Below are 16689 nucleotides of genomic sequence, written 5' to 3' on the forward strand. Positions count from 1 at the left end.
GAATTCCCTTGAGAATCACTCAGCTTCTTTGGTGTTCCAGCAAAGGAACATCTAATGAGCAGACAACTGTGGTACTCAGAGTCCAGCCACCGAGAGCACTGGCCTTTGGCTTTACGGCAACAGACTTCTCTGAAAGCCCGGCTTCTAAGGAAGGTGCTTCCAGGAGCACTTAATGCCCTAAGTGTGTTTGTAGAGCTTTCAAAGGCAGCAGCACGTAAATGCATGCATTTCTAATGGATTCCTGCCATAGCATGGCATCCTGAGAGTGACCTCAGAAAGCCAGCCCTAGAGCAGAGGCCATTTCTCTCCTGGGCTGGGTCTCTGCTGACAATGACAAAGAAAGCCCCGACAACCCTGAAACATCTTCCTACCTTTCAACCTTTTAAAGAAGAACAGAAGGAAAACCAGTACACACGATTTGGAAATAATAAACCCACCAGCTCTTCTGCATTTCTTTTTATAAAATAGGCCAAGGAGAATTTAGTATGTGACACAAGAGTTAGGGAGGCATTAGAATCACATATCTCATACATTTGCTGATAACTACCATGGGTCAGGGGTTATATCAGGCTCTGGAGATGTAGCAACAAGGAAAATATTTTAGCCAGTCAGCACTGGGGAAGTGGAGAGATCAGGAGTTCAAGGCCATCATCTGACATTCTGACGAGTACCGAATCTGAAACCAGCCTGGGAAACATGTGACCCTCGTCTCAAAAGACAGAGAGGCAAATTTCTGTTCAGGGGAACATGGAGATTAAGTGGCAGGACTGAGGCTGAAATCCACAGGCCCATATCTGCCTTTAGCTTGAACTTACTTCTAGCCTGTGGGCGGGAGATGATGGGGAGAGGGGGTGGTAGCGTCCGTCGTGAAGCAGGGAAAAAGCTTTATGGAAAGGAAGCAACGACTCTATTCAAGTAGTAGCAGTTTGTCATGGGGAACATGGCTCGGTGTGGCCAGGCTCTCTGATTTGTTATGGTCTTTTTGAGACAGGTTCTTAACAGGTTAGCCCTAGCTGGCTTGGAACTCAGGATGTAGAGCAGGGTGGCCTCAAACTGTTGATCTTCCTATGCCTGTCTCCCTCTCTCTCAGGGGTTACCATGTCCCACTCAGATTTCTGTTCTCTCTCTCTCTCTCTCTCTCTCTCTCTCTCTCTCTCTCTCTCTCTCTCTCTTGTGTGTGTTTGCCATGTGGAGGTCAGAGGCAGTCCTCCATGGTCGGTCTTCATCTTCCACCTTGTTTGAGATGGGGCTGCAGACGTTCTCCCATGCAGACCAGGTTAGCTGGCCCACGAGCCTCCGTGGCTGCCTCCTGTCTCACTGTAGGCGTGCTGGAACTACAGATGTGTGCTCCTCCATCCATCTTTACACGGGGATGCAAACTCAGGTCTCCGTGCCAGGACCGCTAGCACTTTCTTTACACACCAAGCCATCTCACCAGCTCCCATCTTCTTATTTTCAACAAAACCCCAGCAAGCAACATTTCAATGGAAAAACAAACAACAAACAAACAAAAACAAAGCAAAATCAAGTTTCAAAATACTGTGATAGTCAAACAAAATCTGCTGGGTGTAATCTGGACACAGATCTCTTCCTCTGTTTGAGGTCGCACTGTGCCCACTGGGTCCCTGGGAGGTAGAATTCCAGACTGCAACCCCAAAGCTGGCTATGAGAAGAAGCCTGCAACTCTGGAATGCTCACATCTCTTAGGTTGGGTTTTTTTTTTTTTTTTTAAGACTAAGGTAAGAAAGTTGAGTCCTTATTTACCCAAGAAGCAAAGGGCTTTGAGAAGGCACAGGAAGGAAATAGCTGGAGCCCTTCTAGTCCCGTGTTGTGGAGGAGGTTGGCATAGTATCGTCGTCTTACACAGGGCTGGCAGGCCACACTTCTCTGAAAAGGAAAATTTAACTTTAGGGCGGGCTTCATGTTATATCTGAGGCTCTAATAATAATCATTACGCTGTCAGCATGCAAGGCTTGATTCAAAATAATTCTTCTCATGCAAGTCACAATCTACCCACTTCTTGGTCCTTCCATGTCGCCTCTGCCTGGGACCTCCTACACTCAGCAAGGTTTTCATTCTCGCTGGCCCATTTGCCAAGAGATGGTAGCCACAGGTAAACATATGGAGGGCGTATCCACTGTGGTTTGTAGCCGAAATTGGTCTCTGGTAGTGGCAGTGTCTCTTCCTTTCCTGGCCACCAGCAAAATAGCACCAGCTGGGCATGATGGTGAATACCCGTAATCCCAGAACAGTGGGAGGCTAATGCAGAAGGATCAGGAGTTCAAGGCCAACCTTGGTTATATAGAGAGTTTAAGGCCAGTCTTGACTATATATGAAGGCCAACTCTGACTTCATGAGGAGACCCCATTTCAACAAAACAAAACAAAAAACACACCCTAGGCTGGAGAGGTGGCTCAGGGTTTAAGAATACTGGACGCTCTTGAAGAAACGTGCTCAGCTGCCAGCGTCCACACAGTAACTCACAGCTGCCGTAACTCCAGTTCCAGAGAATCTGACGCCCTCTTCTATTCTCTGAGGCTTCTGCATGCACATAATGAACATACGTGTGTGTGTGTGTGTGTGTGTGTGCATATGTATGGTGATCTGAGTCTGTAATCACAGCTTTATAGAAGCTGAGACAGGAGAATTACCTACCAAGCATTTAAGGCCAGTCTAGGCTACATAGTTCCAGGTCAGCCTGAGCTACAAACCCTGTCTCAAACAAGCAAACAGACAGACAGACAGACAAAACAACAACCCAAAAGCATTCTCCATCAACAGATTATAACTCTTCAAGAAAATATTCATAGTTAAAATATGTAAAGGAATCCCCATCCTTGGATCTTAACAAGATCAAAAACCTCTGTTTACTACAAGAATTGTTTCAAAAGGAAATGAGATCTGGCACAAGAAAAAAAAAATCTCATTTCTATCAGCTCTCAAGATAGTAACTTCACAACCATCTGCCATGTGTGTTTCATGAGAGCAAAACAGCCCTGCGGAGCAAGGGGGACAGATTTGCTGTAGCTGCTGCTGCTGCTGCCTCCACCACCTCCTTCTGTTGCTTGGATAAGGCGAGGACATGTGGTGCTGCTGTGAGATTCTTAGAAGATCCAGGCAAGTGCTGCCGGCTGGAACCTCTACCTCTGTTTGCACTGTGAGGCTCCAAATTCCTCTTCCTCTGGGTCTGAGATCCTTCTCGTAGGAAGCCGCTCAAACCACACACAAGGAGGACTTGGATACCTTCTAGGGGGCAGGGACACAGCTTATACCCACACCCACCCTTCTTGTGAAAATCTTTCATGATTACCAGGTGGCTTCTCTTATTTTGGGGGAGGTGGCGTGGTGCTACATAGGGCTCAGGGTGTGTGTGTGTGGCGGGGGTGAAGGCTCCTACATCCTTTCTTTGGGACTTAGAACCATTAGCTGAATCTTTCTGAATCTTGATTTCCTTACCTGTTAACTGGGAATGACAAGAGTATCATCAACCTAGAAGGTTCAGGCTCAACCACCGTGTGGAGCCTCAGTAGGGCAAAAGTGTGGTCCAGAAGGCTCCGTTCCCAGGTGCTTGTTCTTCAGCTTACTGTAGTCCCCATCTCAACCCCAGGAACCTGCTGACTGGTCCATCCACACCCTTACAAGTTAAAACGTTATTCCCCTTAATTGCTGTGTCTTGGTTTGTTTTTGAGACAGGCCGTCATGTATCTAGGCTGATCTAAACTCTCTAAGTAGCCAAGAATGACCCTGAACTGCTAATCCTTCTGCTTCACACACCCCCCCCCCCACCAAGTGCTATTATTACAAGAATGTAATACAGTTTCCGCAGCACTGGGAATCAAATCCCTGAAGGATGATCAGGAACCGCTGTGATGCACAAGGCCAGGACCAATCAATCACAATTCTTCACCAGCTTTGTCTTTGTTCGCATCACACCCAGAGCCTTATGGGAGCTGCTGGCTTTACCTGGCTCTCTGGACCATTTCAGCCTCAACCCAGATGAGAGTGTGCCCATTCTGCCTCCCGTTCCAGGAGCCTGGAGAGGCTCCATGGGCAGCCACAAGCTGTGGAGTCCCCTGTATCAGAGAGAGCGTGAACCACCACACCTGTTGGCTCACTTTCTTCTTCCTGAGGTAGATCTTATGTTCGATAAGTTGCACCCCTTTTAAGGTAGGCAGTTAAATAAATTTTGACAGATCCCCCATATCCATCTTACCATGTGCGTGAAGAATATTCCCATAGCCTGTCAAACGTTCCTGCATGTTTTTTTTTATGTATACAGATTCTTGAGTTTCATACTAGACCCAAAGCTTCTAAATCCAGCATTTGGAGCCTCTGGGTCTTGCCGTGTGATGGGCAGCTGTTCTCAGGAGCAGATGTCCACTGAAGCTGGAACTTATGTCCTCTGGCTCCTCAAACTCCACAGATCTTCCTCAGCCTAGGTGGGCAAGTGACCGAGTTTGACCCTTCTCCAGGACCCGGCCCCACTCCTCCCCACAACAGCTCACTCTACACCCTGGTTCCTGCTGTCTGCCTGCCTAGGCTGGAGATCCTGCTTGAAGGATAGCATCACTCTGATATTCCCAGATGTGGAGTTCTTCAGGGGGTTTCATGCCCTGCAGGATCGAGGCTGAGGGAAGTTTGGAGCCTCCCATCTCCCACAGGAAGCCCTTCAATAATACTTAAAACTTACAGCTGTCCCAGGCGGCCTCATGCCTGTAGGCACCTTAGACAGTACACCCCACCAGATTAACCCATCCTCTCGGCCACCCTCCTGTTCTTGAGAAATGTCACTCTGTGAAGGCTTCCCAGATGTACCAAGTAGCACTGGCCACTCTCTGCTGTCATCATGACTCTTCTATGTGCCCAAGTGTTTCTGCTCACTAGACTCTGAGAGATTTACAGTCTCAAATTCTTAAGTCTTTATCAGGGCTGGGAAGTTCCTGCAGGATCTGGCTTCTGTTCCCTCTCCGCCCATCCTGACCTGGTCAGTTGCCATGGCCTCAGACTGGGCCTAGACTCATCAAACTCCTTCCTGGTCCCAGGCCTTTGTTCTTTAATGCTCTTTGCCTGGAATGTCCTCTACCTTGTTTTTGCATGGGTGGTTCCCTCTTTCCACCCACTGCTCAGATGTCACCCCTTTGAGAAGTTTTCCCTGGCCAGCCAATCAAAATAGTCCTTTCTTCATCATTCTCTCTGACAACACCACATTTCCTTCCTGCTAGGACTTATCACATGATACTTCTATTCATTAATTCAGTAGTATTATTATTGTTTTGTTGTTTGGTTTGCTAAGATTGGGTCTCCTACAGGAGACCTCTGTCACCTTTTCCTGGTTTGTTTTGTTTTAGAACTTTGATTGGAACATACTCTTCCGTCTGGTGTCTCTGAGCTCGTGTGCTTTTGAGGTTCAATCATTGCATTGCTTGCTTTCTGTTTCTGTAATAAAACCCTGACCAGTACCTGAGGGGAGGAAGGGTTGATATGTCTTACATTCCCATGGCACAGTCCAGCATTAAGGGAAGTCAGAGGAGGAACTCAAGAGGAGCCTGGAGACAGAAACTTAGGCAAGGGCGTGGAGCGGTGCTGCCTACTGACTTGGACCACACGGCTAGCTCAGTCTGCTTTTTACACAACCCAGGCGCACCTGCCTAGGGGTGACACCACCCACAGTGGGCTGTGCCCTCCCACATCAATCAGTAATTGAGGGAAAAAGCAATCTAGAGACATGCCCACAAGCCAATCTGATAGGGGCAATTTCTCTGTGGAGGTTCCCTCTCCACAGGCAACTCCAGCTTGTATCAATTTGACAAAAACTAATCAGTGCGCTCATGTTGTGCGTTCCCCGGTCTATTGTCCTTTTTATTACCGAATGATAAGCCATTGTAGGAATCTACTGTAATTTATTCACCCACTGACGGATACCTGGGCCATTTCCAGTCTTGGATGTTCTGAGCAAAGCTGCTCTGACAATCCCTGTCTTTGTATGAACAGCTATTTTCTCTCTGTCTTTTAGTGCATACTGGCTATGGAGCTTGCTGGGCTCACGGTCAGAGTATGGTCAGTTTCATAAGGGATTCTGACTCTTTTCCAAAGTAATTGTTCTAGTTCACACTCTTGTTAGCAACCTGCTAGCCTTCTTTAAAACTTTAGTATTTACTTTTAACTTGGTATGCGTACACATATGGTGTATCTGTGTGGGTATGTGTACTTGAGTGCAGGTGCCCTCACAGGCTGGAGGCATTGGATTCCCTGGAGCTGAAGTTCCAGGTAGCTGTAAGCTACCTTAAGAGTAGTGTGCTGGGAACTGAATTTGGTCTTCTGGAGGAGGAGCAAGTGCTCATAACCACTGGGCTATCTCTCCACACACTAAGCTAGAGTTTAATTGCTCCATATTCTTACCAAACACACATTATTTCCAGTTCTTTTTTTCTTAAAGTATTGTTATTGTTTGTTTTCTTTGAGACAGGATCTCACTGTGTAGCCCTGGCTGGCCTAGAACTCATAATGTAGACCAGCTTGGCTTTGAATTCATAGAGATTCCCCTGCCTCTGCCTCCTGATGGCTGGGATTACAGACACATGCATTTCGAAAGACTGGCATTTCCACTCTTTCAAAGTTTAGCTATTCTAGCCAAGTGTGGTGGTGCATGCGTTTAAACCCCAGTATTTAGGAGGCAGAGGCAGGGGAATCTCTGAGAGTTCCAGGTCAGCTAGGGCTGTATAATGAAACCCTGCCAAAAAAAAAAAAAAAAAAAAAAAAAACTTACCTAATTGTCTAATTGACACTTGGTATTGCATCATTATCTCATTGGGAGTTTAATGTACAAGTCTCTAATGGCCAATGATGTTGAGAAACTTTCCATGTGTAGATGTAGTTTTGAGGCATTTGTTAAACTATTTCCTTCATATTTTAATTTGACTGTCTTAGTACTCTGAGTTTTAAGATTTCTTACTAAATAAAAATCTTTTGTGAAAACAATATTTAGGGCTGAAGAGATGGCTCAGCGGTTACAACTGCTCAGTGCATAAAGATGAAGACTAATTCTGATCCCAGGACCCACATAAAACTCTCTGGTCCCTCACATACCTGGGATTCCAGCATTGCAAGGGGCAGAGCAGAGGCTAGAAGATCCCTGGCTGCCCGACTAGCCAAAAAAAAAAAAAAAAAAACAAAAACCCAAAAAACAAAAAGAAAAAACAACAACAAAACCCAACAACAACCAACCAGAGATCCAAACTACCTCAGAGGATCTCTGCTACTTCAAGGCCAGCCTAAGCTATATAGCGAGACCATGTCTCAAAAATCAATAAGTTTAATAAACAGGAAATTTTTTAAATGAGGAACCCTGCCATAAAGTCTGCTTTGGGCCTTTACACGTTCGCACTTGTACGTGCACTCGTCCTCACACTCACATATATGCAGAGAGATAGTGGAAAGTTGTTTCTGGCGTATGACCTCTGTGTTCATTTCTCTGTCTTTCCCTCTCGGCTGAGGCTCAAACACAGGGCTCACACACACTACACAGTGGGTACTGAGCCCGGGGCCCACACTACTCCTTCAGAAAACAATCAGTAGCTGGGTCCGTTTTAGTCAGGATTGAATTGCAATGCTTTCCATATGGATATTCAGTAATTCCTTTTAAACCGTATTTATTACTGTGTGTGTGATGTGTGTGTATGATGTCTTCCATGTATATGATGAGTATGTAGTATTTGGTGTGTGTGTGCATGCGTACGTGTGTGTGTTGTAGTAGTAGTAGTAGTGTGTGTGTGTAGGTGCCAAGGTACTCCTGTGAAAGTCAGAGGACAACCCCATGGCATCATTTCTCACCTGCCATCTTTACGTGAGTTAGGGATCAAACTTAGGCCTTCAGGTTTGTTTAGTAAGTTCTTTATCCATGGAACTATCTCGTCGGGCCAGATAGTCAATGATTCTACCACTATCTGTTAAAAAGTCAGTACCTGATGGGGCCTGGTGGCTCAGATCTTTAATCCCAGCACTTGGGAGGTAGGGGCAGGAGAATCTCTGTGAGTCCAAGGCCAATTGGTTTATAGTTCCAGGCCAGCCAGGAAGCCAGGATTACACAGCAAGATCAACTCATAAAACCAAAAAAAAAAAAAAGAAAAGAAAAAAAAAAGGAAACTCAATACGTGGGAAGACCTAAGGAGAGGAGGTGGAAAATAAAGGGGTAGATATAATCAAGATACATCGTATACATGAATACATTTTCAGAGAATCAATTAAAAATGTTATTTTTTGAAGTACCATTTCACCTATAATTATTCAAATTTTGCATCTTTAAAATGTTACTGATCTCTCTGTGGTTCCATGTTTGTTCTAGTCTAGCCTAGGCCCTCCTCTATCTCAGCCACTTCCTTGTAGGCAAAGAAATCAAGGAAAGGCTTGCTCGATGCCTTTAAGATACAGAAGTTAGGGTCCTAGAGAGTGAAATGATCACGGCCGTGGGGCGAGTGGGTCTTGGTCCAGGGGCAGCACAGTGCCGAGCAGCACAGAGTGGGCCTCCGAGTGTCCAGTGAGCATCAGAGCGAGGGTGGTGTTTCCATGGCTTCCAGGCTGCACGGCAGGAACCCAGAGTGGGTGTGAGAAAGGATGCAAACCCTAAATGGGGCTGCCAGGCCAAGGAGCTCTGCGACAGGGAGGCACCGGATGACAGGAGGGTCACAAACACTAATTTTTTTTGTGTGTGTGTGTGCCACATCTCATCTTATACACTGGAGAGCCTTGTTAGAAAGCTAAGCTCATCCTTAAAGCGGGGGTGGGGGCAACAAAGAGCAAGTCCAGTAATTGTTACCAAGTCAGATGTGTGACGGACAATTGTAACCTCAGTACGCGGTACACTGAGGCAGGAAAATGTGCAGTTTGGGGTTAGCTTGGGCTATGTATGAGTTTCAGGCCAGTCTGAGCTACATAGCAAGACCCTGTATCAACAACAACACAAGCAAGATTGTAACACACCAATCTTATGCCTATTTATTGCCTCAAGGGATGTGAAGTTCATGTTCACGCAAAACCTAAACACAAATGTAAAAGTTCAGGGAGATGGCTCAGTAGTTAAGAGTGCTTGAAGCTCTTTCAGAGGACCCTAGTTCAGTTCCCAGCACCCAAATCACAAAGCTTAAAGTTCCGAAAGTTTAGAAATGAAACAGCCAGGTAGTGGTGGTGCATGCCTTTAATCCCAGAATTTAGGAGGCAGAGGCAGGTGGATCTCTGAGTAGCAGGCCAACCTGGACTACAGAGTGAGTTCCAGGACAGTTCCTGGGCTATACAGAGAAATCCTATCTGCAAAAAAACAAAAAGAAAGAAGGAAAAAAAGAAAATCCCACCAGGTGAGAAAAAAAAAAAACAATAAAAGACGTTTTAAAGATTTATATTGCCTTTTTATTTATTTGTGTGTGTGTGTGTGTGTGTGTGTGTGTGTGTGTGTATGTGCATGTGCCTGCAGGTGCCCTAGGAAGCCAGAAGAGGCTGTCAATTCTCTGGGACTGGAGTTACAGGCAGCTGTCAATTTTCTGATGTGAGTGCTAGGAACTGAACCCAGGCCCTCTGCGAAAGCAGCCAGCTCTTTTTTGTTGTTGTTTTGGTTGGTTTTTGAGACAGGGTTTCTCTGTGTAACAACCCTAGCTGTCCTGGAACTAGCTCTGTAGACCAGGCTGGCTTTGAACTCACAGAGATTCACCTACCTCTGCCTCCCGAGTGCTGGGATTAAAGGTGTGCACCACTACTGCCTAAAGCAATCACAGAGCCATCTCTCTAGCCCTTATAAATTACTTTCAAATGGTTCAGTAAATGTATGTCTATATAGAAAGATGTCATTTAAAAATATGACAAAATGTCGTTACTGAATCTAGGTGGTAGACCTACAGGTTCATTGTATTAGTCTCTTAACTCTATATTAGAAAATGTTCATAATAAAAAAAAAAAGTTGGGGGCTGGAGAGATGGCTCAGTGGTTAAGAGCATTGCCTGCTCTTCCAAAGGTCCTGAGTTCAATTCCCAGCAACCACATGGTGGCTCACAACCATCTGTAATGAGGTCTGGTGCCCTCTTCTGGCCTGCAGGCAAACAAGCAGACAGAATAATGTATACATAATAAATAAATAAAAAAAAATTAAAAACAGCACAAAAAAAATAAAAATAAAAAAAAAGTTGAAGGGAAAAAATGAAGGCCAATTGTATATCATTGGATATGCACATTAACGAAGATGAATCCCCATAGCACTGTGGCAAGGCAGAACGCTGGGGACAAAAGCCTGCTGAGGGTGGGGAGATACAGCTCAGTGACAATGTGTGACCCTTGCCTAGCAGGCACGAGGGCCAAGCTCACAGAAAGCTTTGCACTGGGGCCAGCGAGGCCCAGACGACAAAAGCACCTGCCACACAAGCCTGGAACCCTCTGTGGAAAAGGCAAACTGGCTCCCAAAGAGCTGTCCTCTACAGACCTCTACAGGTCTGCCACACCACACATTCTCTCCCCCCCTCTCTCTCCTCCCCCTCTCTATTTCTCTCACACACATAACACTGTTTTTAAAAGGGCTACTCACTGGGAGATTATTCAGCTGGAAGGAGAAGCTCCAAGAAGAGAACGGGAGCAGTGGTGGTCAGTGGTTAGGGCTGAAGGCGAGATTAGTGCCAGGGCACAGAGGGAAACCGTGATGGTGGTTACATGGCTGCATCTGTCAACACTCATAGGACGGCAAACTAAAAAGCAGACTGTGTGTAAATTGGGTCTTAAAAAAAAAGAGCAGAGAAAAGGACACAATTACTTACCATGTGTAGGGAACTTATTGAAAGACAAGTTGCTTGAAGGCCAGACGCGCCTTCTTGTTTAAAGTCTTCTAGAGCACTGGGCACCTAGTAAACTCAGAAAGAAATCTAGACCGCTGTGTTCTAGGGACCCCTGGCTGCGAAGCGCTGTGGAGGCCCCCTCCACTCATAGCAGGTGCCCAGAGGGTTCCTTCTGAACCCGTGGTTTGGCCCTGTTTCATTCCTGCAGAGTTTCATGCATGTCCCGCTGCATCCTCTGGAGTAGCATTCTTCCGGGCCCTGTGGTCTCTGGGTGGAGGGCACAGGGGAACCGCAACAGCATCAACAGGTGACAGCTAGATGTTCTAGCAGGGACCCCAGGTCAAGTTTCTCTTTCTTCAGGTCAAAGCCAAATTTTTTTCTATGTGCTGCAGAGACAAGTGGTGTGAATGTGTGTAAGAGAGAGAGTGTGTGCAAGAGATCGTGTAAAATAGTGTGTAAGAGAGTGTGAGTGTGTAAAAGTATAAGGCTTGTGTGTGTAAGAGAGTATGAGTAAGAGAGCATTGACTGTATAAGAGTGTTGCAAGAGATTTGTAAAATAGTGTGTGAGAGAATCTGAGTGTGTAAGAGAGCACTGAGTATGTAAGAGCATGTGTGTGCAAGAGTGTGTGAGAGAGGGAGGGAGGGAGGGAGGGATGGAGGAAGAGAGAGAGTGTGTGTGTTATTTTTGAGATAGGGTCCTTACTATTTAGCCCAATTGATGTTGAACTCTTAGTTCTCCTGCCTCACCTCCCAAGTGTTGGATTATAGGTATGCGCCATCACACCCAGCAAGACTGGCTTATATTAAAGAGAAGAAAGCTGTTGGTAATTCCCTTTGCATACTTGAAGTATGGGGAAAGCACATTCCATAGCTTTACAATACCACAAAACTCACTGTTTTTCAGGGACTGTCTCCGAGGCAGGTCTCTGGTGATCTGTTATCCCACATCCCCTTGAGTGTGGTAGCTACCGACGGGTAGTAGGTAGCCTGCTGGAGCGCTGCAGACCTGAGTACCATGGAGAAGCGCAGGCCTGCGGCTGCACCTCAGGGAGCTCTGCTGAGACAGCAGCCTCGCGTTACCTGTTCCGCAAAGCCCTTGGCCTCCCCTTCAGCATTCTCCAGGGACAGCTTTGTCTTTGTGTGTAGAGTCACTTGACATTTCTTCTTCTGACACGGAATAGGAATGTTTTCTCTACAGTGAGTGAGTGGTCCCATCTAGGTCAAATATGGGAGGGGAAGACACACTGCAAAAACACCAGCTGCTCTTTCTAGCTTTTTCAAAAAACACAGGCATTAGGGACACAGATTTTTATCAGTCTGGTTCGTTAGGAGGGAGATGGAGGATGGGAGGAGCAGGCTGTGCGTGGAGGAGGAAGGAGCTGCTGGGGTCTGGGGTCCAACGACAATAACAGCAACAAGAACAAAATCAAGACACCGTGTGCCAAGTACCGTGCTAACTTTCCCGGACAACCTCTCTACTTTGCTATTTTCATTTCCATCTTCAGAGTTGGAAGACAGAAATCAGACTCTGTGTGTGTGTGTGTGTGTGTGTGTGTGTGTGTGTGTGTGTGTGATCCCGAGGACTGAACCCAGGGCCTTGCACATGCTAAGCAAGCTGTCCATGGCTAGGCGACTCCTCTAGTCCAACATCACGTTCTCTTTCCTTTCTTTCCTCCTTTCTTTCTTCCCTCTTTCTGCGGTGTTAGACATTAATCTAGGAGCTCAGCACATCCTGGGCTTTTTCCCTCAGCTATGTCCCCGGCCCTCTTTTTTAGGTTAGGAAGAAAGGAAGGAAGGAAAGAAGGGAGGAAGGGAAGGAAAGAGGGAGGAAGGGAGGGAGGGAGGGAGGGAAGGAAGGAAGGAAGGAAGGAAGGAAGGGAGAGAGGAAGAAAAGAAAAATTGAGATAGGGTTTCCTTAAAATGCTCTAGTTGGTCTAGAACTTTCTACCTTCCTGCCCTAGCTTCGGGAGGTAGGGAGTTGGGCTCCCAGACCCTGCCTCGATGGTACACACATTTCTATATATACAAACTGGAATATAAATAGATTGGATGGGATCAGGAAGGGTATACAGTGCAGGAATAATAGTTACCTAAGGAGTGCTAACCAAAAGCGGCAGCTTTAGCTTTTATTACCTTGTGGAATGCCTGCCTTTTACATTGAAAATGTGTGACTATGTGTGAGCAATAAAAACCAAAACCAAAAACAAAAAAACTGGGCGGCACTAACGCCTGTGCACAAGGACCCCAGAGCTAAGCCCGATGGAACCTGGTAGCACAGACTGAGGATCCCACGTCTTTGGCCTCACAGCCTTTCAGGATCGGCAGAGTCTGCCTCCTGCTGGCGAAGGACCGACAGCTGACTCCCAAGAGCCACCGGCCACAGGCTGCCCCGCCCCTTGGGTTTCCTGGGGAGTAGGGCCAGCTCCTCTTCGCGGCCTTTGGGGAGCCCAAGGACGAGTGGCCAACCCTGCTGCCCGCCCACTGTCGCCAAGAGGATTCCTGGCCAATCAGACCCTGGTGATGCCATACTCCAGGGATGAGAGTGGCAAGAAATCAAGGTCAAGGCCCCGGACACAATGAAGCCATTGTCGGTCCCCAGTCAGTTGACTTTCAAGCAGCGGTTCCCCATGCACCACCCTCGCTCCTTCTCCCCCTCCTCTGCCCCGTGCCGGGAAGTCACCCAAACCTCCTGAGGGTTCATTAGCCTCTGCGCAAAGAGAGCGGGGCCCTGCATCCCACCCCAGGCGGCGGGGTCCAGCCGCCCTATGCAGTGTCCGCTCCAACCACCAGGTGGCGACAAAGCACCACATTCTGGGTAGGGGGTGCTGCAAGGAGCCAGCAGCTCAAACTCAGCGGGGCGTGGAGGGCGCTGTCCTTCCTGTTTTATCCCAGAGCAACGCTCTCCCCCCCCTTCCCCCACCACACACACGCGCGCACACACACAAAAGTCACGTTTGCCTTTTCTGTTGTCCTTTACTTCCGAAGTCACAGGGATCTCTAATCTCATGAGCTCTTTACTTCAGCAAATAGCAAAATGGCCGTGGGCTGCAGCATCCCCCACCTCCTACCCTAAGAGAAGAGACCGCGGGAAAGCTCCGGTTCTCTGCAGCCCGGGCAGGAGGCCCCGAGTGCTTTTCTGGTCCTGACTAATCAACCGGCTTATTCGCCTATTGCATGAATGCATAAATATTATCTATGGCCACTCACTCCTGTCTAAATTCTGTCTCTGATGTTCCCACTCAGGGTCTTCCTTCACATTGTGGTTTGTAATGGGACACGCGTTTGCCTAATTCCCACTGGTATGGGTTCTGTAAGAACGGGCTCTGGGAGCTCTTTTTGCTAAAGCGTCTAGTGTGCTGTAGGTATTCTGTAAATATTTGTCAACTTAATCAGCGAAAGATGCCCTACGGGGGGGGGGCAGCGAGGGTGAAGGCTGCGTTCCGGATTCAGAGAACTCAGCACGCATGAGCACCTCGGGAGTAGCCCACCAGACAGCACCTGGTCCAGACCGTCGTCACCTTGGACTGCGGGTCCCTGAGACGCAAAGACTTGGGATTAAGATATGCTAGCAGTGACCACGTGGTGGCTCAGTTTCACCTCCCCTCAAGGAATGTGTCCTAGAGAATTTTGCAGATAGAACCTTTCTTGATTCAGCCTCCTCAGGTGTGAAATGGAAACAGAAAAGCTATTTCTAAGGGCCATTGTGAGGTGCTGAAAGCACAGGACTAAACGACACTAGTCATTGTCTCTGGGGCTGCTTTTGGAGAAGGAACTGGCAATTCAGGCTGCAACCGTGGTGTTCAAGTAAGGGACTACGGACCGCGGAGGTGAGGGGTGGGTCTGGGGCGAGCAGGCGCGGTTCTGATCTCTGCTGTGAATTGGTCCCGGAAGCCCGGATGGTGACAAGTCTTGCCCTCTGCTTGAGGACAGAGCTATTTCTGCTGTAATCACTGCTAGGGCGGGGGGTGGGGGGGCATTTCCTGCAGCTTCTCCGCTTCCTTAGGACATGGGGCTTAGACAAGCCAGCCTCCATTTCCTTCCCTCATTTACCATTTGGGTCTCCTGTGCTGCGCAGTGCCATGGAGACCATGGTGAGCAGAGCCACGGCGAGCCTGATCACAAAAATCGGACAGCATGCGGGTAGGGTAATGAGCCAGGCCGAAAAGGAGGGGTAGTTTTAACTGCATTAGGGAGCAGAGTCTGTTCTCGGGATATTCCCTGAGGGAGCGAGATGAGAGCTGCTGAGGAAGAAGGGCTATCCAAGGAAAGTCCTTCCTGGGAACCACTCGATGACCCAGTAGAACTCGGCTTTCTTGGGCCTGGTGAGTGGCCATACGGGAGGAGGCAAAAGCAAACACACCAGAGGATGCAGGCTGCTAAGAAGGCATTGCCCTTGCTGTGAGTCCTGCACACACCCACAGGATGTCAGGCCCCAGCTGGGCCCTGGGGAAGGAGTAGGGACTTTTGGGGAGGCGGCCAGGAAAAACTTATCACAGGTTCAAAAGGCAGGGGTAGGAGGCTGAGCTTGGCACTTCTGGTTGTTACTGAGGGGGTAGGGAACCACCCAATTGTGGGTATCCATCTACAGCAGCCAGAAGCACAGAGGGGTAGCCAACATCACAGTGAATCAGAGTCAGGAGAGAGGGTAAGTATCCCAGCTCTGCAGCTTGCAACTTAACCCCAAGCCTTGTTTCCTAGTCTATAAGGTGGGGTAGTTAGTAGCCCTGATCTCAGAGTTTGTGGGTGCAGATGCATGTGCAAATGAGTGTGCAAGGGGGTCAAAGGTTGGTGCTGTGCCTTCTTCAATTACTCTCCATTTTCTTTTTTGTCTTTTTTTTCTTTTTCTCTGCTTCGGATTACGGGCAGGTACTGCCACACCAGGAATTGTGTGTGTGTGTGCTGGACATTGAATCCAGTTCCTCATGCTTGTGTTCCAAGCATTAGACAGACTGAGGTGTCTCCCCAGCCCACAGACTAGTTTTAGGGTTTAGTGAGATGATACATGAGCTATCTTGGTGTGTGGTGGCATCTGAGGAGCAGCATTGTACATTTTTAATGAGCACTTTGAAAAACACGTATGTGTGCCTGTGTGCACATGCATGCGGGCGCTCTTGCAGATCAGAGGCTTCGGAACTGGAGTTGTGCGTTGTTTGGTGTGGATGCGGGGAGCAAGCGCAGTACGCACTCCCGATCCCCATAGTCTGCACTTTTGCCACAATTTTTTGCCAGTTCAGAATCCCAGAAAGGCTTAGAGTCCCACAACTAAAAGCAGAGGCGTTGAGATTTGAACCCAAATTCCTCTGGCTCTAAAAGCTGGACTTCTTTTGGGAGGTGAGGGTGCATCAGTGGTTGACTGGAAAGAAACCGAGTTCTATTTTTGTGGATGCTACCGATGGGTACAGATCTAGAGAGAAGGGTGGAACGTTCCAGTCTCTTTTTCTCAAGGGTTCTAGGAAGGACAGAGAGAGAAGCACTGGGCCAGGCAGACAGCGAGCCCCAGGGCTGGGAGCTGTGCTGGTGGGATCCTAGATACTTGAGCACCCTCTTTGCCACCTTGAGCTGCAAATCCCCCCCCCCCCATTGCAACTCCAGGAGTTTTGGTCTGGGGCCCTTCCTCCCCACTTCTGAATGCAGTCATCCCAACTAACAAAAGCGGCTATGGCTACTCTGACACGCCCCCGTGTCCTGTGCCGCTGCCCAGGCTGTGCCCAGTCCATGGGCCAAGTTGAGCTCAGCTTCTTCTCATGTGCCAGGACATGCTGACTTGACGCCTGCCCACCCCCCATGAAAACCTGAGGCTCTCGTTTTTTGAGATACTAGAATTAAAGAGCCCTGGGGAAGAGGATGAGGGTGTGGGAACAGTAGACTCCTCCTGAACCCAGTT

General features: G+C 48.0%; 1 long non-coding RNA gene across 2 annotated transcripts; it reads right to left on the bottom strand.

The window, feature by feature from the left end:
- Nucleotides 1-499: 499 nt before the first annotated feature.
- LOC126493383 (uncharacterized) lies at nt 500-12348 on the bottom strand. 2 transcript variants are annotated; one of them, XR_007589799.1, is made up of 4 exons: nt 11700-12348; nt 10562-10747; nt 1765-1887; nt 500-1445 (listed from the first exon to the last, which is right to left on the bottom strand). It is a non-coding gene; the product is annotated as an uncharacterized lncRNA (long non-coding RNA). The 2 variants fall into 2 exon arrangements; XR_007589798.1 differs by having other exon boundaries at nt 1765-4435.
- Nucleotides 12349-16689: the final 4341 nt, after the last annotated feature.

The sequence above is a fragment of the Alexandromys fortis genome, unplaced genomic scaffold (genome assembly GCF_014885135.2).
Source record: "Alexandromys fortis isolate MF-2015 unplaced genomic scaffold, M_Fortis_MF-2015_v1.1 scaffold_341, whole genome shotgun sequence".
In the NCBI taxonomy this organism is placed as follows: domain Eukaryota; kingdom Metazoa; phylum Chordata; class Mammalia; order Rodentia; family Cricetidae; genus Alexandromys; species Alexandromys fortis.